This window comes from Rhinopithecus bieti, unplaced genomic scaffold (assembly GCF_001698545.2).
Source record: "Rhinopithecus bieti isolate Rb0 unplaced genomic scaffold, ASM169854v2 scaffold_14215, whole genome shotgun sequence".
Taxonomy (NCBI): domain Eukaryota; kingdom Metazoa; phylum Chordata; class Mammalia; order Primates; family Cercopithecidae; genus Rhinopithecus; species Rhinopithecus bieti.
Window position 1 is genome coordinate 1,322,174 of NW_016808057.1, and position 25,158 is coordinate 1,347,331.

Here is a 25,158-nt window from a genome sequence, read left to right on the forward strand (position 1 = left end):
AAAAGAGTGGCAATTTAAAATGTGGGGAAAAAAAAACTTTCAAAAAGAAAAAGAACACACTTTGGGAGGCCGAGACGGGCGGATCACGAGGTCAGGAGATCGAGACCATCCTGGCTAACATGGTGAAACCCCGTCTCTACTAAAAAAAAAACACTAAAAGCTAGCTGGGCGAGGTGGCGGGCGCCTGTAGTCCCAGCTACTCGGGAGGCTGAGGCAGGAGAATGGCGTGAACCCGGGAGGCGGAGCTTGCAGTGAGCTGAGATCCGGCCACTGCACTCCAGTCCGGGCCACAGAGCGAGACTCCGCCTCAAAAAAAAAACAAACAAAAAAAAACAAAAACAAAAAAGCAAACAAACAAAAAAAAACTAAAACAAACAAAAAAACAAAACAAGAAAAACTAAAAAGAAAATCTGACATATGAAAAAGTGCATTACAGAGGTAGGTTATGGGCAATTGCACACAAATAGTCCATAAGAGCTGGTCCACTTTCATGATCGTTAACTATAATTTGAAGTCTTACATCATGATGAACAGCTACGTTTTTTCTTTTAGGACATGACTCTCCTCCAAGAAGAGTTAACATTCATTTCCTACATGTCGCTGCTCTTTTTGATAGTCTTCTGTGATTAGATATACAAGAACAGGAGTGTCCCCTATTAAGTTTTTTCATCTCTTGTGCCTTGTTTCTGTGTTGTTTTGGGTACATGAAAATCCATTCCACATGAACTCATATGCAGACCACAGATTTGACAGAAACAATACAAGTGGTTAAACAGCAACATTGCTGGGCAAGTGTCTTTCTACTCTGTGGTACACATTATTTTTCAACCAGTCAGTAACTTCTCTAGCTTCTTCAGGCAAATACAACTTTAGTTCACTGAAATTTCCTGGAATGTCATCAGGTGGAAAGAATGTCAATGCAGGCAAATGACCTATTTTTAAACTCAAGCTTTTTTCATTGTTGTATTACATGGCCAATCTACTCATTTGAATTTTCCTCCAAATGCATTGTGCCGAATCAAAAAAAACAAACAAAACCAAACCAAACCAGACTTTATTGGTAATGCCTTGTAGTTAACTTTTAGAAGCCTGCATCACATCTAATTTCAAATCTGTTATTATTAGGATTTGGAATGCAATGATTTGGAATGCAATTGAAATCCATTTTCTTTGCATACAAATAAGGTAATATTTCTGCCTAACGTGATGCAACTATTCTGTGTTTGTGATGTTCTGGATTTTAGACATTAGGATTTTGATCTTTCAGAATTTCAGCATTCAGGATTATGATGCTCAGGATTGTATCTTTTGGGATTATGGTTTAAACTCCCTAACAAGATAGTGTATTTTGAGTGACTGTGAAAAAACAACTGCTTTATTGATTATAATTGAAGTTATGGGTAATGGGTACATGGATGGTCATTATACCATACTCTTGTCTGATGTGTAGGTTTGGAAATTTACATTTTATTTATATCTACATCTTTATCTATATCTGTGTTTTTAGCCACACAAAGGAATTACTGAACAGCAAACAAAGAAAGGCTGTAACAGGCCTTGGAGCAGGCCCTAATCTGGTGTGCCCCTTGGTTGGAAGCCATGTGTTGAAATGACAAAGAAGTATCATCGGAGCATGATCCTCAAGCACAACACTGAATGAAGCACATCAATGAAAACAAGAGATTTCATTTTTTCAAAACAGCATTGGAGCAGGGCTCCTGTCACACACACCCTGAGCCAGAGCATCATGTTAGATGAAGGCAGCACTGTGGATTCAGCCCTCACAGGCTGTTTTGTGAGCTGGAGCAGCGTGGCTCCTCCCTATGACATACATCCTCCCATGGACAGACTCAGCTCCTGCCCAGCTCCTGGCCACCTAGCATTTGAGCTTGCTTGGAAAGTTTATATATGGCAGTTCAGCTCTTCCTTCCCCCATACCCTGATATGACTCTCACCAAAGCATCTCATTTCTACTATCAAATAAGTCAGCCTAGTCTATAAGGATGTGACTGGAAAAAGAATTAAATTAGCTTATCTGAAAGGATGCAAAGGCTGCATCCAGGAGTCTGCAGAACCAATCAGAGCACAGGACATAGTCCTGCCTTAGTGCTCTACACCAATCTTCATGGATAGCTCCATTGGTTCATATTGCCTGTCCATTTCCAAACTATTTAGAGTGACATTTAAGTTACCTGAGTAAAGGGCATCATATTCCACTGAAGTGATTTATGGCCAAGAAACATTCTAAGAAAGCTACATGAATAAAGGGAAGGGAAAAGCTTACATACCTTAGTTTAAAGACTAAGTTAAAAATTTATCTTTCCTGGAGGTCTTTATCGTCCAAGCTAGAAATGATTTTTTCTTTGTCTCCCCCTTTCCTTTTCTAGCACAAATATTCCATCCATTGGAACTACAGCTCCTAAAATTATAGTTTTTATTGGGACTTCTTAGCCATCAGACCTCCCCTATGTTGATTGTAAGTTCCTGATTGCAGAGGTGTAGGTTAAACTACTTTATAAATGCCATGGTCCATAAATAATATGTGCTCAGTTCTTGTTATGAACAAGGCACTGAGCTAAGCACTTTTACATACATGAACTCACCTAATTCTCTCAAACTCTTCAAATACAGTTGATATTATTGTTTCCATTGTACAGATGAGAGGATTGATGCACTGAGCATATAATAAACTATCCAACATCACAGAATTTGAACCCATGTGTTCTACCTTCAGAGCATGCACAGTTAAAGACAATGTTTTCTGCTCTGCTCATAACATGTGCACACACAGCATGTCTTCAATAAATATTGATAACAAATTGAATGAAAGCAGGATTAGTCATGGGTCTGAACAAGGCTCTGAGGTGGGGCTGTGGTGGCATGGATGATGAGTACCTTTATTAAGTTTCAATGTCAGAGCCAAAGTTCTTTCCTCCCTTCCTATCCTCAGATCCCTATCTATATTTTACCGATTCGTGGTTGTAATGTTTTAGTATAAAGGCCCTATTGGCCGGGCGCGGTCATTCACGCCTCTAATCCCAGAACTTTGGGAGGCAGAGATGGGCGGATCACCAGGTCAGGAGTTCGAGACCAGCCTGGCCAACATGGCGAGACCCTGTCTCTACTAAAAATACAAAAAATTAGCCGGGCGTGGTGGCGAGGCCCTGTAATCCCAGCTACTTGGGAGACTGAAGTAGGAGAATTGCTTGAACTGGGGAGGTGGATGTTCCAGTGAGCTGAGATCGTGCCATTGTACTCCAGCCTGGGCAGTTCTGGTATCAATTTCAATTAGGCCTTTCTGAAGTGGTTAATTTGGTACAAAATTATTCTAGCACTTCTTTTTTCCCCCTGATTTCTACAACTCTCAAATTCATGAAGCTGCTATGCAGTGATCCAAATAAGAGCAGGATACTTTTAATTATATAATCCTGCCAAATTAGGCTTTTCATTCAACCACAGTTGTAGGTTAGGTCCCTTCTCTTTTTATCAAGCCTTTTCTTTCTTATAGAAAGAAGTCATATTTCTAATTGACTTCTGGATTCAGCTCCTTTTCATGCTAGTATAAAAGCAAAATGGCCATATTTTTAAAATAATTGCAAAACTGCTAAATCAACCTATACAGTATATTAATTTATTATAGTTGTTGCTCTGTTCTGTCTTAGCAACTGAAGCATTGACTTCTTGTTGAAAAGCTCTTCTCCTTTGTTCTGTTTTTAAAGAGCCCAGGTTTGCACTTTTGTATAGCAAAGGAAGAGACTAACAGACCCTGATGTTGGAGATGGGTCTCTACCCTTAAATGGCTGTTCTTTCAGCCTGAAACATGTAATAGACAGACCTAAAAATGTTATTGTACTTTATTTCTTTCATTCTCAGGGCAGAGGAACTAACAATTTGGGGTAGTTCCTCTTAAGTCCTACATTCCAAACCCTACTGCCTCCTGTGTTCCTGAACCATCAATTATAACCTGACTCTTTAGTATCTTTGTGACTTTCTTCTTCCATTCATGATTTCATCTCAGACTACAAACGTTCTCAAATCTTTCTCATCCTAAAATTTCTTCCCCTGAATGTATCCTTCCTTTCCCCTTGCCATCAACTTCTATCTTCACATCAGTCTGTTTCAATTACTTCTCACCCCTGTATAATTTTGCTTTCACTGCGTTAACAAATGCCCGCAAGAGGCTTGGATGGAGGAAAAGCCCTGGTGTGGACTGCACTTGGGAAAATCTGTTCTAAAGAAACAGAAGGAAGTCAGTACCACTGGGACATGTGGCAAGATCAGAAACTTGTACCAGGATAGGCACAGGTGCAAGTCATTATATCCATACCATGAGAGGCATAGTTACTGATGATAATCCCTGAGAATAAGATAGGGTCATGTTAGAATTGTCGGAAGCTTAACTTCACCTCTAGATCCAGCATGGTGTAGCTTGACCTACCTTAAGCACCTCATGTGGACCAGGTATATTTAATCAACATCAGTTTTTCACAGGTATAGTATGAATATTAGAGTGTACTGGGTACACTCAGGCATTAACAAAAATTTCATTCTTTATCTTCAGTTTCTCAGGGCATTACAACTTGGGCCAAACACATTTCTGAAGTCAGAGGTAGGAAACAGATTCAACTTGAGTATAATAATAATATATTATATACCCAAATGCCTCTGGGATTTATAACAAGCCCTTAGACTGGCTACAAGGTTTATTCTGCAACTTACTTTCAATTTCAATTTATTCATTCTTCTTTCTGCACTTTCCAATCTTGAATACATACCTATCGAAGCTCTCATTTCCTGGTTTTTTTCATTTGACTATTTCTCTTCAGTCTGCTTAACTGGCATAATTCTTAAATATTAAAACTAGAAGAAATAGCACTTTCTGATATTTTAACTTAGGAGATAGGAAGGTAGCAACAATTATTCACTGGACACTCAAAATGAAAGAGCTATATGTACACACCAAACTCACAAAAAGAATTGAAGAAAACTAGGAATGCTTATTTTCACCCTGGATTATTTTATCTAAGTCCTACAGGGTATGTTATTTTAGACTAAATAACTCAGATGTTCAGAAGTGTTTTTGCTGGAAGAGGAAAGGAAGTATTCTTGAGAGAAGACCAAACCTTTTGGGAGGTGAGTTCTATATTTTAAAAGATAGCTATAATCCATGTAGCATATTTAGGGGAGACTGTCTTGGAAAGAATATTGAGCAAAGTTAGAAATGGGGGTTTCATCTTGAGAATACACTTCATGAAAGGTTTAGCTTCTAGACTGCTTTTCCCTTGAATGATGATGGATTCAAAATCTCTTCTTCATATGTTGTGAACTTGTATCCTTGAATGCCTCAGTAAAGTCTGATATATTCCTATGTCTGTGTAAATAATAAGTGTAGAAGACACATGAAGGAACCCAAGAGAGTAGGAGGGGAGTCAGCATTGTCAATGAGTCAATCCATGCCCTTCCTCTTTTCAAACTCAGTGGAGGAGCAGAGCAAAGTTAACACATTTCTCATGAGCACAGACTTGCTTCTTGTATTCTACTCCCTTCTCTGCCAATACGTGCTCCTAGGTATTCTATTATAGCCTTGGCATGAATGGTTACCACTGTGTTGCTGACTCCCAAATCCTCAGGCAGTCCAGAACTTACCCCCAAGCTTAAGCTGATCCCATCTGCACCTTGATGTACTTTCTCAATGTGCCTCCGGCCAATCTCTTTACCATCTCTCTGCCACTTCACTACCTTCCTCCCTAAAAGCAGTCTTAATTCACAGAGTAACTTGAGAAAAATCCAGACTCCTTTGTTTGTCTGTTATCTACATGACTCAATACTTTCAATTTCATTTCTAACATATTTTCCAGCTTAATTCCTTCCCTTGCCTCTCATTCTCACTGGCCCCATTCATTCTGGAGAACTTAGTCAATTCTTCTCAATTCTTTTGTCATCTTCTTCCTAATCTCTTTCCATTGGCATTATATTTCCAACCTATGATTCAACTTACGTATAATAAAAAATAAAATAAATACATAACAGTTTAAAATTTTCATGTCTTAGCAAGTTTCACCAACCGTTTTAGTTTCTTCTACCCTTCCTCCTCCATTTCAGCAATAAGTCCTATATTCCAGCACTCTGATGCACTAACTATTCATCTAATATAACACATTCTATTTTGCGCCATGATTTCGTACACACGATTTCTTCTAACCAAAATACCTCTTCTTCCTTTCCCCTTTTTTCCAAATGTCAAGTTTTTAATCGTTCCACAAAACCAAATTCAAATGATAGTCCTCAGAAGCAACCTCTCACACTGTCAGACCTCCTCGGAAATGCCCTCTTTTCTTTCTCAAGCTTTTTGCATACTATGTTTACTATAACATTTTGTGTGGGGGGAAGTATATACTTTTTAATCTAAGGGTTTTTTATGCTTATACTACATTTAGAATTTGTATCTCTACAACCTAGCTCATAATACCTTGCACACCATAGGTGCCTAATAATTGTTAAGTAGCCAAAGAGAGAGTAAATTTAGGGCCATGTCATCAGGTGTGGTTACTAAGAGTGGAATTCAAACCATAGGTGAAGACATTTGTTGCTGAATAAAGAAAAATTGTCACCTCATTCAACGACAAGGATTATGTACATGTACATAAATATTCTCTCCCTAAGATGGTTTTTCACTAGCCCATTAGGACAGACATATAGAGAATCTCTCCGACAGATATCTCTAATTTTTGTTTGGAATTTTGTGCATTTTAATTCACACAGAAGAACCAAATTTTTCATCAAGGTTGTTCATGTAGTCTTTGATGATATATTCTTGACACTTGCCTTCAGCAAGTAATGATTCATCTCCCTGGATCTCACTCTGAGTCTGTAGTAGATCTGGAGAATATTCTGAAGTTTCTTTTTTGTCCAGCAAGACTGGCTGAGACTGGATATGAAAGCTGTCTAAATACTCTAATCTATTCCCAACCCACAGAAATGCAGGCTTCACACTATCTCTGTTCACTGTCATGAATCATGATGCTGACAAGTAAGTCTGATTCATAACATTAAACACAAGCTGATAGGAGTAACTTCTTCCTGAATCCATTGGGAAAGGGCATGGGTGTTCTTCCACAGATGTGAGCTTCTGCTGCCAATGTAAATGTAAAGCTGGAAGAGAATGAAAGATAGCCAATCTTCCTTTCATTTTTCCTGGGATATACAAGATTTGTTTCTTGCCATGAGAGGTCCCTATCCGATTTTCTTTAAAGCTGCTTGCTGCCTTCTGGAAATTCCACTGTGCCATTGCTTTAAAGCCTATTAATATTCTATTATTGAGTTGTTATTACCATGGCCTTTATTATAATGAATAATAATGTGCTGTAGTTACATGGCACCTTTCTTCTTGGATCATCCTGCTTAGCCTCATAAAACAAATTAATCAAGTTACACCTTTAAGGAAAGCATTAAGCTACTTCATTGTAAGAGCAAATTGTCTTTGTTTGCTCTGACTGTAGTTGTGTACACTTTTCCGAACAGGCATGTTAAAATACTCTATCAGGGAAATTTCAAATAGGCCATTATTTAAACTGATTGGTTTCTCCCCCAAAATTTTTAAAAGTCTTTTGAAAATACTCTGCGAAGGAACAGATATATTCTTCTAGAATACAACAAAGAAATCAGTGCATATGTGTGTGCTTGCGTGTGTGTGTGAGTGTGTGTGTATAAACAAATGTAGGACACTCATTATGCAGTACACATTTTAAATGTCTGTCAAGAAGAGTACTGGTAATAATGGAGTGGCCTTTTTCCCCCTGTTTAGAATACGTGCAGGAGTCTGTACAGAAGCCACAGGCAGGAGATATTCCCAAGAAGACCTCATAATGTGACTCTTTCCCACTTCCTGCTTTCTCCTCCAACATACATAACTGTTATGATTCCATTCTCCACAGAGAGAAATAAGAAAAATAATTATTGTATTTAATTTGTGTATGAGGAAATTTCTAATAACATCTCATTGCTGGGCTTAGATTTAAATCTTGTGGTTTTTTTCCCCCCAGGGGAGTTTTTGGTCTACCATGCCACCTCTCAAATCTTTCAAATGTTCTACATCTGACATAAGAAAATCATAAGGAGATAAAGAGGGAATTTCTCTGTATCTAGAGCTATCTTTAGTCCCATCCATCTGCCATCTATAATCTTCAGATGTGTGCAGGTTTAGCACTGGAATTCACATCAATGAAGTCAGATCTGGCAATAGATTATTGTTATATTAGAGACTCTCCATGTACAGCCAGGCCTTTTGGCTGTGTAGCTTTTGGCTTAGGGTCTGTGTGTGTCTAGAAGCAAGCAAGAATCGTCTTCTTAAAAATAACAGCCATAACCATGAAGTGCATTATATGTTATCTAAGAATATCACAATGTTTTCTTATAGAAAAGAGAGATAGTGTTGATTTTTGTTTAAGAAGTGATTCATAATTCAGAGAGAGTGAGATCGACAGTCACAACAGTCACTTCTAATTGCCATATGTAATTTGGGTACTCTTGTTTCAAATTAATTGCAACTCACTGTGGTAGGCTGAATTATGTTCTCCAAAAAATGTCCCTGTCCTAATTCCCCCAAACCTGTGAATATGTTACCTTACGTGGTACAAAGGATTTCACAGGTGGGACTAAGCTAAAGATTTTTAGATGAGGAGATGATCTTGGATTATCTGAGTGGACCCAATGTGGTTGTAAGGGTCCTTCGTCTTATAAAGGAGGAAGGAAGATCAGAATTTAAAAGAGAAGGCAATGCGACTACGGAAGCAGACAAAATTGACTTTTTTTTTTTTTTTTTTTTTTGAGACTGAGTCTCACTCTGTCGCCCCGGCTGGAGTGCAGTGGCATGATCTCAGCTCGCTGCAACCTCCACCTCCCAAGTTCAAGTGATTCTCCTGCTTCAGCCTCTCGAGTAGCTAGGAATACAGGTGCATGCCACCACACCTAGCTAATTTTATATTTTAGTAGAGACGGAGTTTCAGCATGTTGACCAGGCTGGCATGAACTCCTGACCTCAAGTGATCAACTCGCCTCGGCCTTCCAAAGTGCTGGGATTACAGGCCTGAGCCACCGTGCTTGGCCAGAAATGGACTTTTAAAAGTACTACCCTGCTGGCTTTGAAGATGGAGTAAGGAGCCACAAACCAAAGAATGTGTTTGGATTTCAGATGCTGGAAAAGGAAAGGAAACAGGTTTTGCCTTAGAGTCTGCAAAAGGANGAGACTGAGTCTCACTCTGTCGCCCCGGCTGGAGTGCAGTGGCATGATCTCAGCTCGCTGCAACCTCCACCTCCCAAGTTCAAGTGATTCTCCTGCTTCAGCCTCTCGAGTAGCTAGGAATACAGGTGCATGCCACCACACCTAGCTAATTTTATATTTTAGTAGAGACGGAGTTTCAGCATGTTGACCAGGCTGGCATGAACTCCTGACCTCAAGTGATCAACTCGCCTCGGCCTTCCAAAGTGCTGGGATTACAGGCCTGAGCCACCGTGCTTGGCCAGAAATGGACTTTTAAAAGTACTACCCTGCTGGCTTTGAAGATGGAGTAAGGAGCCACAAACCAAAGAATGTGTTTGGATTTCAGATGCTGGAAAAGGAAAGGAAACAGGTTTTGCCTTAGAGTCTGCAAAAGGAATGCAGCCTTGCCAATATCTTGATTTTAGCCAGTGAAAGCCATTTTGGACTTGTGATTTCTAGAGCTGCAAGATGATACATTTATGTGGTTTAAGCTACCTAATCTGTTACAGTAGCGATAGGAGACTAATGATGATGAAGAGAAGAGTAGAGGTTAACATCACATACTCTAGAGAGGGCCTGGCTAGGTTTGTGTCTTGGCTTAGCCATTTATTGATTATATGACTGGGAGCAAGTTCGTTGTGTTCCTGTGACTCAGTTTTCTTTTCTTTAAAATGGGCACACCTATATCACATCGAGTGCTGTAAAGACTCAATAAGTTCATTAAAATAGTGCCTGTTACAAAACTAATGTTAGCCACGTCAGAAAAAAGAAAAAAATAGCAAGAGTTAACCCGTGCATAGTTTAGGGGAATTTTGTCTCAGATAATAATTAGTGACAGGAATTTAAAGCTAGTCTTTCTTGGTCTCCATCTATTCATATGAATGATATAGGTGCTAGTTTAGTGTTATCTCTCAGTTTCCTATTCACTCTGATTCTCTGCTCATGTTGTGCTGAGATTACTACCTACTTCTGCTCAGTTCTTCAGTTTATTGTATAGGAGTGGTTTGGATTCTGAGCTCTAACATATAAATTGAAATAAGATATCCATCCAGAGATTCTATAAAGTTTGTTAATACCCATATATACTGGTTTTAAATTCATTTTCTCAAAACTTTTGTCTTTTATAAAATATCACTTAAAATAACCCTCGATATTTATGCCATTTATTGATTTAATGAGGAAAAGAGAAAAAGTATTAGAGACAATAAAAGCAAAAGTTCAGTTACCTACAAGTGCCTCTTTGGGGGGCTTAATGTTAGAAAATGCATTCTTTCTTAAAATGTTAAATGTCCTATGTCATGGACTTCAGAAAACTGGGTGGTAAAAACCAAAACAAACAAACAGACAAAAACACCTAAAGTATATCCTAGGCATGTTTTGAAGAAAATGTTCAGAATTCTGAATTGAAGATGGAAGAATGAATGACAACCAATCATCTGAACGAAACCACTTTATAATTGCTTTAATAATCTAAAAAATGGAGACATAAAACAAAAAATAATCAAATGGGTATAAAGCGATCTTTTGTCTGGAGGACAGTATATCATCCTGATTGGTGAAAGAAGAAAAAAGAAGAAAGAGAAGCATCATTCTTTTTTTCCTAAAATGTCAAAGATGCTTTATTTTATTTTAATTTTAAATTATAATTTCAAAGTTTTGGGGGGAACAGGTGGTGTTTAGTTACATACATACGTGGTGATTTCTGAGATTTTGGTGAAGACATCACCCAAGCAGTGTACACTGTACCCAACGTGTAATCTTTTATCCCTCACCTGCCTCCCAACCATCCCCCCGAATCCCAAGAGTCCATTTAGTTTGCCATTCCTGAGTTACTTCACTTAGAATAATGGTTTCAAACTCCATCCAGGTTGCTGCAAATGCTATTTAATTGCTAACAAATTACCCATGTATTTGGTAGCAGTAAATATCTCCTCACTACCACCACCTCTAAACAAAATAGTCATGAACTAGAATTAGGCTATGAAAGGCTCATGAAAGAATGATGGCAATTAAACCAGACACAGAAGCAAAGTTCTGAGGAACCGAACACCCAGATAGGCACAGAACTTTTCAATGAAGAGCCAGTGAATCCCAAGTCATTCTAGAAAATATAGAATGATTTCTCTGGATGTTACAGAAAACATATAGACAGGAGGTACTTCATTTAATTTTCTATAATGTATTTGCTTTATGATTTCTTTGGAACAATCTTTTTATCGGAAAGATTACTGAAATTAGTAATTTGACTTATTTCAACAAGTCAGTATTTACATAGAATTGTACTATAATTGATATTGAAGTAACCTAATTATTTACTCTGGTTTATTCCCGAAAGTCATACTCAATTTGTTCTATTGTCACGAGAAATTTCAAAGACAGAAAAGATATAATAAAATTTTTATTCATTCACTGACAACCTATTTTTGCAGTATATAGTGTCAGGCACTGTGCTGAGCACTGGAAAGTCTTAGAATAATTCCTTTTAATAACGAATGGAAAATTTAGCAAATATCACAGTAGTTCAATTTGTTTACTATTTGAGATTGTAGCAAGGCACCTGTATGGAAAGGCTAAGATAAAACAACAGAGAGTTTCCAAGCTGAGGACCAAAAAAGGTGGTGAAACAGTTAGAAAGGTTTTGGAGAGAGGCAGCAAGAACAGCTCAAAGATCTTGAAAAGCTCTTTTCAGGTATGCAATTATGAAATCCCACAAAATCGTATGGATAACATGGGTCACTAAATTTCTTGGATTTCCCCTATTATATTATATGTTATTTTAAATGTATGTTCTTCTCATTGAATGATTAGGAGTCAAAAATATTGACAGTGTTGTCATATTTGTATTAATATTCCTCGAGGAGAAATAGTCATTTAGAAAATGTTCTAACTGCTACAAAGTGGATTTGAAAAAAGAAACACCCACTGAGATCCCCAAACCTTGTGTCACATAAGAAAGAGCCATCAATGTGTTTACCGCTCCACTTGGCACTACTCCTCAGTGCGCTTCTCCTGCACGATGGTCATAGTAGTTAATTGAGAGCCAGGGGAACTCTATTCTACAGAGCAGGGAGCAGTTTACAGTGAATGCAGGGTGAGGTAGCTTATGGCCAATGCTAACACATTAATCCCAAATCAGTTAACCAGTAGAATTTAAAGAACAACAACATCTACATTGGGCTTTGAATAACTGATGACAGCAGCTGAACGATTACAGAAAAATGTCTTTTTCTAGGAAGTCAAGACGCCTATAATTGCTGAGCTTATTTGCTCTCTGATTGGATACAGGTTCTCCCAATAATATTTTCTTTCCCCTGAGACATGAAGAGGAACTCCAGTGACATATTTTTGATGGAAGTGATAGAAAAATAATATGCTTTAAATAGATTGCCAAATTAACTGAATCGACTTCATAAAAATCATGCTCCAAATTTTGCTGTGCGTGTAGGTACACAACGGTAGAGAGACATAAATTGATAATGAATTTTTTTTGCTGAGGGTCATTGGGAGTGAGGATGGGATTATGAGGGTGGTTGCAGTGACAGAGACTTTGGGATAAAAGGAAATGCTTTTAAACCAAATCAAAAGACAAATGGGTTTTGAAAATAGTGATTACAAATAATTTTACAAAATAATTGAGTGATATTTATTTACAAACTTGTGAATCATTTCTCCTGATGAAAGAATGATCTTTCTAACCTTCTAGCGAACTCTGTCTAAGCTTCAGAAGAGTGGTATTCACAGAATTAGTTCTAACCGAGCTGTGAAATAGTACATAATGCAAGGGACACTTATGAATCATTTTTTTTCTATTCCCGCTTTTTCATGTGCATTACAGAAGTACGTTTCTAACAGTTTCCATAGAAACAGTTAAAGTTAGACTTTTGAAAATGTAATGGTAGGGGGCAGAAGACCTAGTGGCAGGAGAGCAAGGAGCAAGTGAATGACTAGCAAATGCCTTAAAATAAAAGATGTAATATTTAAGTGCTGAATGAGAAACACAAAATTTCATAGATGCAACATTATGATACGTTTAAAAACTTTGATGAGTAAATGTTTGTACATGACAAAGTTGCAAGTCAAAAGTCTGAGCATTCAATTCTAATCCTAAAAATATATACATATATTTACATACATTTACACATTGTCTTATGATTCCATAGTAGTATTTTAGTGATCACATGCCTTATTCATGTACAAAGGTAGAACTAAAAGTAGTGATGCATTTGTTCATTTAATAAACATGTATAATATGCCCATTGTATGCCAGGCTCTCATCAGTGTGTTTGGAATACATTCGTAAAACAGAAATGATCCCTTTGTGGAGCTTATATTGGGGTGGGGGATTGCAGACAGTAAATGATGTCAGAATATTATCAACCAACATTTTCTGTAGGGCGGGGGGAAGAAGATTTGAGCAAGGTAAAAAAGATCTGGGGATTTAGGTTTCAGTTCTGAGGGGGATGGTGAAAGGAAGCCTTGTTGACAGTATGAGTAAAGACTTGAAAGTGGTGAGGAAGTACACCATTCATATATTTGAGGGCTATCCCTCTGGGCAGAATGAGCAGCTAGAAGAGGGCCTGCTTACACTTGAGGCAGCAAGAAGGCTAGTGTGGCTTCAAAGGAGTAAGCAGGGTAGAGGTTTTAGGTCAGATATGTAGCTGTCAGCCAGATCATTAGAATTTTTAGGTCGTTAAACGATTTTGGCGTTTCCTCTCAGTGAAGCAGGAAGCCATCAGGTCATTGGGTCACAAAGTGTGGTCTCTGGACCAGCATCATGAGTATCACCTGAGAAATTATTAGAAATATGAAATTTGCAGGTCCTATCCTAGACCAACATTTCTGGAAGTGGAACCTAGTCATCTGTGTTTTAATAAGTACTCCAAGTGATTCTCATGCCTGTTCAATTTGGAGAAGTACTGACCTAGATGATTCCAAGCAAAAGAATGTCATGATCTTACTTGATCATTTGTCATAATCTGCACTGAACATTTTATATGATGACTTTGATAACATTGTAGAGACAATTCTGACCTTATTCAGGCCCTATGACTGAACGATATAATCATTAGCTTTTTCCATTGGAATAATAAGCCTTGCATTGCCAGGCTAGAAGTACTTGAAACTGTAAAAGATTTCTATGTATTGAGCATAAGTAGAGTGGCCATGTGATTTATATTCCAAATTTGGGCATGCTGGAGAATAAAATGGAAGCTATATCTACAGCACAGTATACATTGGAATTTCCTTGGGCAAACCAGCACATAGGAGATCACGTTACTCATTTATTGTATAAAATATCACAGGCTATTTGCAGAACTTTCTTCTAAAAAGAGATCTAGTCACTCAGGGAGACTTTTATAAACTGAAAAGAAGAGGAAGAGGAAAATGACACTAAGTGTAGCTTCCCAATCCAGAAACATTTGTGTCTCACAAGCAATACCCAGCGTGAAATTGACAGGAAGGATATCTCACTTGAAAGTATTGTCAGCTTACTATACATAATCTGAAATGATTTAAAATGAAGTTGAAGCTAGAATAGGATTTTTATGGAAGCCTGACCTTTGGTCTTGCTCATTTCGTTACCAAGTATTTTACTGCTGACATTTAGTCTGGGCCAAAGTTTGTCTCGACGCATTTCGAATTCATGCCATTTCATCAAATGGCATTTTGCTTTTGATTAAGGTGCTATAGCATTAGTTGCCTTATAAATTTAATAGTATTTAAATATTTTATATTGACATGCTATTTTTCAAAAATATGACTATGTAAAGGTAATATCTAATTTAATATAAAATATTTAAATGAGGAACCTCTCAAGAGTGAAATGTTGCTGTTATCAAGGGTGGGCTGAGATGGATTCTAAACAGACCCCACCACAGACATGAAATGGGAGAAGATGAACCGCAGAGCCTAGGATTAGCGTTGCTCTGCACCTCTCGCATGCTGTGTCCTCCTTATGACACTGTGGAATGTTTCAGACCTCAGTAAAGCTAGCTTCAACATGGTTTGAACCACAGTTATAAAGTTAAAGATGACAATCATCACGATTACAAATGTTTTCAAAGAAAAATGTAAACTAGATAAAAATAGAAACACATCATTTAAGCTTGAAAAGAGATTAAGATTTGAATCTAATGCTTCTCAAATGTAGCTCACAATCACCTGCTTGATGGTCACCTGGGGATCACATGAAATACACAGAAACACCAGCTGCTTTGCTTGCCAGACTTGCTAACTCAGAATCACTGGGTGGAGGCTTAGAAATCTGCATTTTTAATAAGCACCCCAGGCGAGTTTTTTTTTTGAGCCAGAGTCTCGCTCTGTCCCCCAGGCTGGAGTGCAGTGGGGCAATCTCGTCTGACTGCAACCTCCACTCCCAGGTTCACACCATTCTCCTGCCTCAGCCTCCTGAGTAGCTGGGACTACAGGTGCCCGCCACCACACCCGGCTAATTTTTTTTGAAGTAGAGACGGGGTTTCACCATGTTAACCGGATGATCTCTATCTCCTGACCTCGTGATCCACCCACCTCAGCCTCCCAAAGTGCTGGGATTACAGGCGTGAGCCACCATGCTCGGCCCACCCCAGGTGATTTTTATGCACACTAAAGCCAGAGGACCACTATGATATGAACAGCGTCCAAAAAGAAAATAATTATTCAGAGCTAAAAAAGGTGAAGATAAGAACAATTAGACAAAGATAATTTTCTATGTTTAATACATTTTTTTGTTTGAATTACTGTAAATTAAGGAGAACGAGAGAATAAAGAGATATATAACAAAGCCCAGAGGAATCGCTGCAGTAAGTCAGAGGAAATGTTTAAATGTTTGAGACGCAGCCAAATAGTTACTGGGGAGTAGGAGGTCGGGGGAACCTTCTTGGAGATCCCTTGGGACTAGCTTCACATTGCTAAACAATCACATGCTGTACCTGTCACTTTTACAAATCAATGGGAATGCCCACTTTTTAACAGCATGGAGTTACTTGCAATGGTTGCTGGTGTTGGTCATCCAGAGGGGACTTTTCAGGATGCAAGAAAGAATCTGGGTGACACACATTAACACACACACACACTCACACACACACACACTCTTTTATGTCACTTCCAAATTACTTTATCTTAAATTGTCAGCAAGGAGAACTTATGCCCATACTAATAATTAGAGGTTTGCATTTAAGCCAAAAGTAATAAACCCTGCGGATAGCTCTGCAGACAACTGGGTTACAGTAAGTAGAGCCAGAAGAAAAGACATGACTCTTTGTATTTGCAGAAATTTTATAATATTTAGGGAAGGGAACTGGTAGAAGAATAGTTTTTATGTCTTTGTTTAGAAAAGGCATTTAGAGAAAATGATCAAGATTGTCATTAAACATGATTTTACTATAAACAGAAAAAATGAAAATTATCAGGATAAAATCATGATCAGTTTCAGCCATCTGGGAATCTCATTGTGCTGAAGAAAGAGGATCTAAGACTTTTTTTTTCTTTTAATAAAAGAAATGAAGAAATAAAGATACTGCTTCTGGTAAACTTCATTCTGATTAAAAGAAAAGTATCAATGATGAAAATGGGTAAGTACTGTGGAGACTGTCATTTTGAAGAAAATAAATAGTTGCTTAAGTCAGACATGGAACTAAGATATTTTTTAAAAGTAGATTTCAAAAGTACTTAAAGAAAAAATAAAGCAGGTTTGTCCTTTGTATGAGCCTTAAAAGGGAACATTGCTCAAGGGGTGTGGTAGAAAAATGAACTTCAGTGTATACTATCTCTGTTCGAATGGAAAAGAAAGGACTTCTAAAGAAACTGATTTAACTGTGCAGGAAGCTTTCTCAAAAGCTTGGAATATAAAAAGACATGTAGAAGAGGTAGAAGGAGGGGCACAGAGCCAGGAATGAAAACAGAAGCACAGCCTGGACTTAGAAGAACAATGTCAGAAAGGTTAGAGGACAGAGGGCTGAGGCTTGCGGAAACAGCTAAAGAAAGGAAAAGGCTTTGCAAGCCGTGTTCAGAGACAGACTATGAACAAAGGAGGGCCCAGATCATTGCCCAGGGAAAATGGCACAATGAACAGATGACAGGAAAGCTTACCAGATTATCAATTGATTAATCTTTATATTCCCTAGGGCTAGCACAGTGCCTACCACCTATCAAGTGTGTCACACAAGTTGAGTAAAGAAATAGATGAAAAGTTCAGGTAGTAAGAATGATTTTGAAAACTGAAGAGTGGCAGAATAAACATAGTTCTTAAAGAGGAAATTTCAATACCAAGATGGGAAGTGAAATTAATAAAGAGACTTGGTTATTTTAACATCACATCTCGCTTCAGTCTAAGAAGGATGACATGCCAAAAGGAAGCAAGAATCTGCAGATCTGATGTTAGAACTATCATTAATAATGTTCAGGATCAAAGTGTCGAAGTTTCAAAGGTGCAATCAGAGTACTGATCCAAAATTTCAAAAGGAGAAAAAAGACAGATTTGGGAAATTTCAGAACAGTGATCTGATTATTTCTGTCATAATTCTATAATGTCTTATGAAGCAGAGAACTTAGAATGATTTAGATAAACAGTGATGTCTACAGCCTACTGAAAAGGAAAAGTATAATGAAAACTAATAGAATTTATTTTCATAGGATTATCTAGTCTATTTATCAAGAAAATGCCATACTCGGGATTTCAGCAGGGCATCCTGCAAAATTTCTCCTTTATTATATTTTTATTTTATTTTAGAGAAAATATGGAAAAAGATTAAATTGGTGATGGTATAAACAAATGGGTTCATAAATTTCCAGACATACCCCAAGAGGACCAAAATAGAGTGAAACATTCCCAAAACTGTTCTATAAGACTCTGTGATTGGCTTTGTCTTGTTCAATAGTCTGACCAAATAATTGAATAAAAAAAAAAAACAGTAAAGAAGTAGTTACAGAGTTTGAATATATAACAAGACTAGAGACAAAAATAATATCATGCTGCCAGTCAAAGCAAAACGGTGTATAGTCATCTATTCCTGCTCCTCACCCCTAAGTACAGCTATAATCCTTGGAGACAACACAAGAGACAACCAAAGGAGAATTCTGAAAGGTGACGTGACAGGCTGAATAATGTGCCCCTAGAGATGTCCACATCCTAATCTCTGGGATGTGTTACCTTACATGCCAAAAGAAACTTGGCCGATGTGATTAAGAATCTTGAGATGCAGAGATTATAATGAATTATCTGGGAGGGCCCAATATAATCATAAGGGTTCTTATAAGAGGGGAAGGTAGGAGGATCAGAGTTAAAAAGAGAAGCCTATGTCATGATGGAAGCAAAGAGAATTTGAAGATGATATGCTGCTTATGGCTTTGATATGGAGAAAGGGGCTACAAGCCGAAGAATACAGCAATCACAAATTCTTTTGAAATAAATGAAAAATAGAAAATCTCAGGAAAAATATGTTATAAAAAAAGCCAAATGGATATTATAGAACTGAAAAATACAATAATAGAAATACAAATAGTAAAGTGGAGACGATAAAATAAATAATAAAATTGAGGAAAAACCACAAGAGAACAGAGGGAAAAATACATGCACACATATAAATACATATATTTATATAAAATATACACGTGTGTGTGTGTATATATATATCTATATATGTATATACACACACATTCACTATATAGATATATATAGATATATAGAGAGAGTGAATAGAGCCCTCAGGGACCAGAAGGAATGACAATGATAGATCTGACATTTGTAATGTCTGCATCCAGAATAAGAGGAGAAAATGAGGCTAAAAGAATATTTAAAGAAATAATAGCTAAAATTTTCCCAAAGTTGGTAGAAGAGCTAACCCCATAGTTCTAAGAAGAAAAGTGATCTCCAAATAAGATAAAATCAAATAAAACTATGTCAAGACCTAATATAATTAAACTTCTGAGAACTGCAAAGAAAAGTTATTCAAAGCAACTATAGAGAAAAGACACATTACCTACAGAGGAACACTGTCTTTAATGCTGGTGGATTTCTCATCTGAAACCATGGAGACCAGAAGGAAGTGGTATATTTTTCAAGGGTTAACAACAACAAAATAACAACTGTCAACTATGAATTCTACATCCAGTAGAACTATATTTTATGAAAGAAGGATAAATAAAGGCAATCTCAGATGAAGAAAAGTTAAAAGTTGTTTTTAACCGAAAGACTGTTAAGAACGGCTTAAGGCAGTTTTCAAACAGAAAAGAAAAAAAGCATTAAAATCTATCTTGGAACATCAGTAAGAAAGAAAGAACAATTTATAAGAGCAGAAATGTGGGTAAATAGAAGAATCTGTTCTTTTCATGAATTTTCTAAGTCATATGTGAAGATTAAAACCAAAATTATATCATCACATGATACATAGCATAGCAATATTTAAAAGTAGGGATTGTAGAGGGAACTAAAAGGAAGTAAGCTTTCTACAATTCACTCAATATTAAAAGGTTGGTTATAGAAGAATGATGATATAGTATGCAAACCCCAAAGAAAATTATACAAAGCAATACATTCAATAATACTATAAACAAAATTAAAATCCTAAAACAATTCACGTAACCCATAACAAGAAAAGAAAATCAAAAATAAGAACAAGAAATAGGAAACAAACAAAATCAAAGAATAAAATCACAGAATTAAACCCTAACATGCCGATAATAATCTCTCATGTAAATGGTCTCAGTTAACCAATTGAAAGGTAGAGATTTGCAAAATGTATTAAGAAAAACACAACACAACTACATACTGTTTGTAAGAAACATGTTGTATTTTCAATAATAGGAGGTGGAAAGTAAAAGAATGGAAGCACGGAAACATTAATTTTTTTAAAAAGAGTGACTATATTAGATAAAATAACCAAACACTTGGTAACTTCGTAACTAAACAACATACTTATAACACATGCGTCAAAAAGAAGTCTCAAAGGAAATAAAACATTTTCTCGATTTTCTTGTCTAGTTATGGGTTACATGAATTGTTTTAGGATTTTAACTTTGTTTATAGTGGTATTGAATGTGTTGCTTTGTATAACTTTCTTCATGATTTCTTTGCATACTATATCATCAATCTTCTATAAACCAAACTTTTAACATCGAGCACATTGTGGAAAGCTCAATTCCTTTTAGTTCCCACTACAAAATTTTAAAAAATGAAAGTACAACATATCAAAACATGTGGGATGCAGCGAAAGCAATGCTGAGAGAAATTTATAGTACCAGCTGCTTACAGAAGCAAAGTAAAATGGTCTCAAATCAATAACCTAAATTCCTAACTCAAGAAACTAGAAAAAGAAGGGCAAAATAAACTCTAAACAAGAAGAAAAAAGAAATGTAAAGTTAAAAAGAAATCTATAAAATTGAAAATAGAATAATAATAGAAAATCAATGAAATAAAAGCTGATTACTCAAAAAAAAAAAAAAATCAACACAAATAAGCTTCTAGCAAGACTGACAAAAATAAGTAGTACCACAAATCACCAACATCAGAAATCAAAGAAAGGATATTATTAGAGATCCTGAAACCACTGAAAGGATAGAAGAAAATATTATGAACAAGTTTATGCTCGTAAATTCGATGACTTAGAAGAAATGAGATAATTTTTCAAAAACCTAAAACTACCAAAACTCAGCCAGGATAAAATGAAGAATCTGAGTAGTCATATAACCATTGAATAAATTTAATTCATAATTCAAAGCTCCCAGAATACTATAGAAATTTCCAGGCCCATATAATGTCACTGAATAAATTCTACCAAACATCCAAAGAACTAACAAAAACTTTTTACACTCTCCTCAGAAAATAGGAGAGGAGGGGATACATCCCAATTTATTTTATGAAGCCAGTATTACCCTGGTAACCCAAACCAGACAAAGAAAGTCAGTACAGTAAAAGAAGAGTAGAGTCTCATAAACTTAGACACAAATATTCTCAGCAAATGCAGACAGTCCCTAACTTATGGTGCCTTGACTTGTGATTTTTCAACTTTAGGATGGCGCAAGAGTGATACGCATTTAGTATACTTCTCCACTTACAATAGCTTTACATCTTGATAAACCCATCATAATTTTTTTTCAAATATTGTAAGTTGACTTAAAATACTTTTAACTTACAAAGAGTTTATCAGGACATAACTTTATCATAAGTGTAGGGATATCTGAAATAGCAAATTGAATCTAATGAGGTTTAGAACACATTACCCCAAATTATGGCACCAGGGCATTAGAAAAAACAGTAGAAGCAGGAAGACTCCTCTCATCTTCCCCTTGCCTTTCTTTCCTGATGCAGGCCATGAAAGCTAGGAAGGTAACTATAACCTTTTCTCTTCTGAAGACCCTCATGTGACAGGTTTCCTGGCCTGTACCCAGGGAAAAGCAATGTCACAAAGGAATGCCAAGAAAATCTGAACAAATAGGTCTTGCTAAGTTCCCCCAGATTTTTACCATTAGATCATACCCTTTTATCCTCCAATCACACTTCTACACAACTATACATAAAAATACATAGATTTCCTTATTTATTTGGGTCTTTACTTCTGAAGACTCCTATGTCTTATTTAAACTTATTTAATACATAAAATTTGTATTAAATAAGTTTGTATGCTTTTCTCTTGTTAATCTGCCTTTTATTATAGGTGTCTCAGCCACGAACTATCGTATAACCTTGTTATGAGAGAGGAAAAAATGTTACTTCTCTCCTACAAATTCAAAAATGTATAATATTTTTTTTAAAAAAAGGTTTACAACCTGGCCAAGTGGAATTTATTCCAAGTATATAGGGCAGGTCCAAAATCCAAAAATCAATCAGTATAATCTAAAGCAATAAGCTGAAAAAGAAAAATCATGTGATAATATCAACTGACATAGATAAAACATTTAGAACAACCAACAGTTGTCCATGACAAAAACTGCAAGTTAGTAATATAGTGAAACTACCTCAACTTGATAAAAAAGACATCTACAAAGAGCCTAACATCATGTCTAATGATGAAAGACTAAATGCTTTTTCCTAAGACAGATATCGCCAGAAAAATAAATATAAGGCATATAGATTAGAATGGCAGGAATAAAACTATTCCTACTTGAAGGTGATAGAATTATCTATGTAGAAAACCCCAAGGAATCTACAAAAAATGCCCTCAAGCCTCTTAGAATAAGTGAGTCCAGCAAAGTCTCAAGTCACAATATATAATATCAACACATAAAAATTAATTACACTTCTGTATGTTAATGATGAACACAAGGAAACAGAAATTTAAAACAACACCATTTACAATATCTCCCCCCAAATAATTATACATCTAATAAAAAAAGGTGCATGATCAATATTGGAAAATTACAAAATGCAAGATTACAAAACGACAAATTAAAGAAGACCAAAATAAATGGAGGGACTACCAATGTTCATGGACTGGAAGACTCAGTATAGTAAAGATGTCAGTTCTTCCTAAATTGATCTACAGTTTTCATGCAATTCCTGTAAAATCCCAGCAAGGCTTTTTATAGATACTGATATGCTAATTTTAAAATCTCTATGAAAAGACATGGGCCATAAAACACTTAAAACATCTTGTAAAAGAACAAAATGAGAGGAGTCCTCCAAATTGAGACCTATATTTAGCTACAATGCTCAACTCAGTGTGGTATTGGCAGAAGCACAGACAAATAAATCCATTTAGCAGAATGGAGAACCCAAAAATAGACTTTCACAAATATGACCCACTAATTTTTAAAGAACATGGTAATTCAGTAGAAGAGAAATAGACTTCTTTTCAGGGTGCTAGAACAATTGGAACATCAATAGGTAAAAAAATAAAGACCTAAAAATAAACCTCACATCTTATACATAAATTAACTCATAATGGGCCACATACTTAAATATAAAAGGTAAAATTAAAACTAAAACTTTTGGGGAGTAAAAGGAACAGCAGGAGAAAATCTTCAAGCCCTAAAACTAGGCAAATAATTCTTAGACTTTACACAAAAGCACTACCCATAAAGTTAACATTTATACGTTGAATGTTATCAAAGTTAAAACATTTTGCTTGAATAAGATCTCATCAAGAAGATGAAAAGACAAGCTACATAATGGGAGAAAATATTGGTAAACCAAATAACCAAGGAATCTAGAATATATAAAGATATCTAGAATATATAAAGAATCTCAAAACTCAAAAATACCAAACGTTCAGTTAGAAAATAGGTAAAAGAAGAGACATTCCATCAAACAGGATAAACAGATTACAAATAAGCACATGAAAAGATAATTTGGAAAGGCAAATTAAAGCCACAATAAGGTATCTTTGCACACTTTTAAAAATGGCTGAAATAAAACATAACAATGACACAGAATGTTTGTGAAATGTACAGAAACTGCACCAATCTTACATTGTTAATGAAGATGTAAAATGTTACATCCACTCTGGAAAACAGTTTGAAGTTTTCTATCATACCATATGTGCAAGTATCTCACAACATGGCAAAGCAACTGATCTCTGGGACATTTATCACAGGGAAATAAAATCATTCTCACATGAAAACCTGTACACAAATGTTCATAACACCTTTATTCAAAATAGCACCAAACTTGAACCAGACATCTCGGAACAAGTGAATGGGTAAATTGTGGTACATCTGTAGCATGGAATATATGGAATATTACTCAGTAATAAAAAAGTAGTTAACTATTAATACATCCAACAACAATCTTGAGAGAATTATGTTCTGTGTAAAGAACCCATTGTGAAAAGTATGTTGATTCCATTTATATAACAAATTTATGATGGCAAATTATAGAAATGGGGAATAATTATTATCAAGGGTTAGGAATGGTGGAAGGAGGTGGGTATTGCTATAAAAAGGAATTATGAGGGATCCTTTTGGTGATGAAACTACTTTTTATCTTGACTGTACCAATGTCAATGTTATGGTTGTAATATTGTAGTATAGTTTTACGTGATGTTATGTTTGGGGAAAATTTGCTATGAAGTATACAGAAGGTCTCTGTATTATTTCTTAAAACTACATGTGAATTTATCTCAAAATACAGGGTTTAATTTTTAAAAGACATTGTGAGAAACAAAACAAAAATAACTTTCATAGATAGAATCAATATTCAGCATTCTCCTGGTAATGAATTCTTTCAGCTTTTATCTTTTAGAATTTCTTTTCTTCTTTGTTTTTGAAAGATATTTTCACCGAAAATAGAATGCTGGGTTGACTTGTTGTTTTGTCCCCTACTTTAAAGATGTCACTCTACTGTCTTCTGGTATGTACCCTTTTTGGTGAGAAACATTGTTCCTTTGTATGTAAAGATTTTTTTCTCTCCGAATACCTTAATAACTGTCTCTTTCCCTTTGATTTTGGTTTTCAGTTGTTTAAATATGATGCATCAAGGTGTGGTTCTTTTTATTATTTTTTTCTGCACTACTTGAGCAATTTATAAAACCTGAGCTAAAATCAGGTTTTTGGGAATAAGTCCTTCACTTAACTACAGAAGTCAGTTGTAGAGAAGTACCTCCAAATGCAGAATAAAAACCTCTGAAAACATTTTCTCCATAAAAACACCAAGAACAGTGGGAAATAGTCAAAATAAACATTTTCTGAAGTCTTTAATCAGTCGTATAACAACATGAGAGCATTTATTCAAGAAATATGGCTGAATCTTGGTATGAATAGTAAGATAATCGTAGATAAACTTGCCTTATATCCATCCTTGTCTTTCCAGCTTAGTAGAAGCCTTGAAAATTATCAGCCTCACAACCATGATAGCTATGAAAACCAGGAGCGGCCACTGTCAGGACAAAACTTGTTTGAAGGTTCCCTAAAATACTTGTCATTAAAAAATTACATGATAGTTCTCTGCAAAAACCCAATTGGCAGGG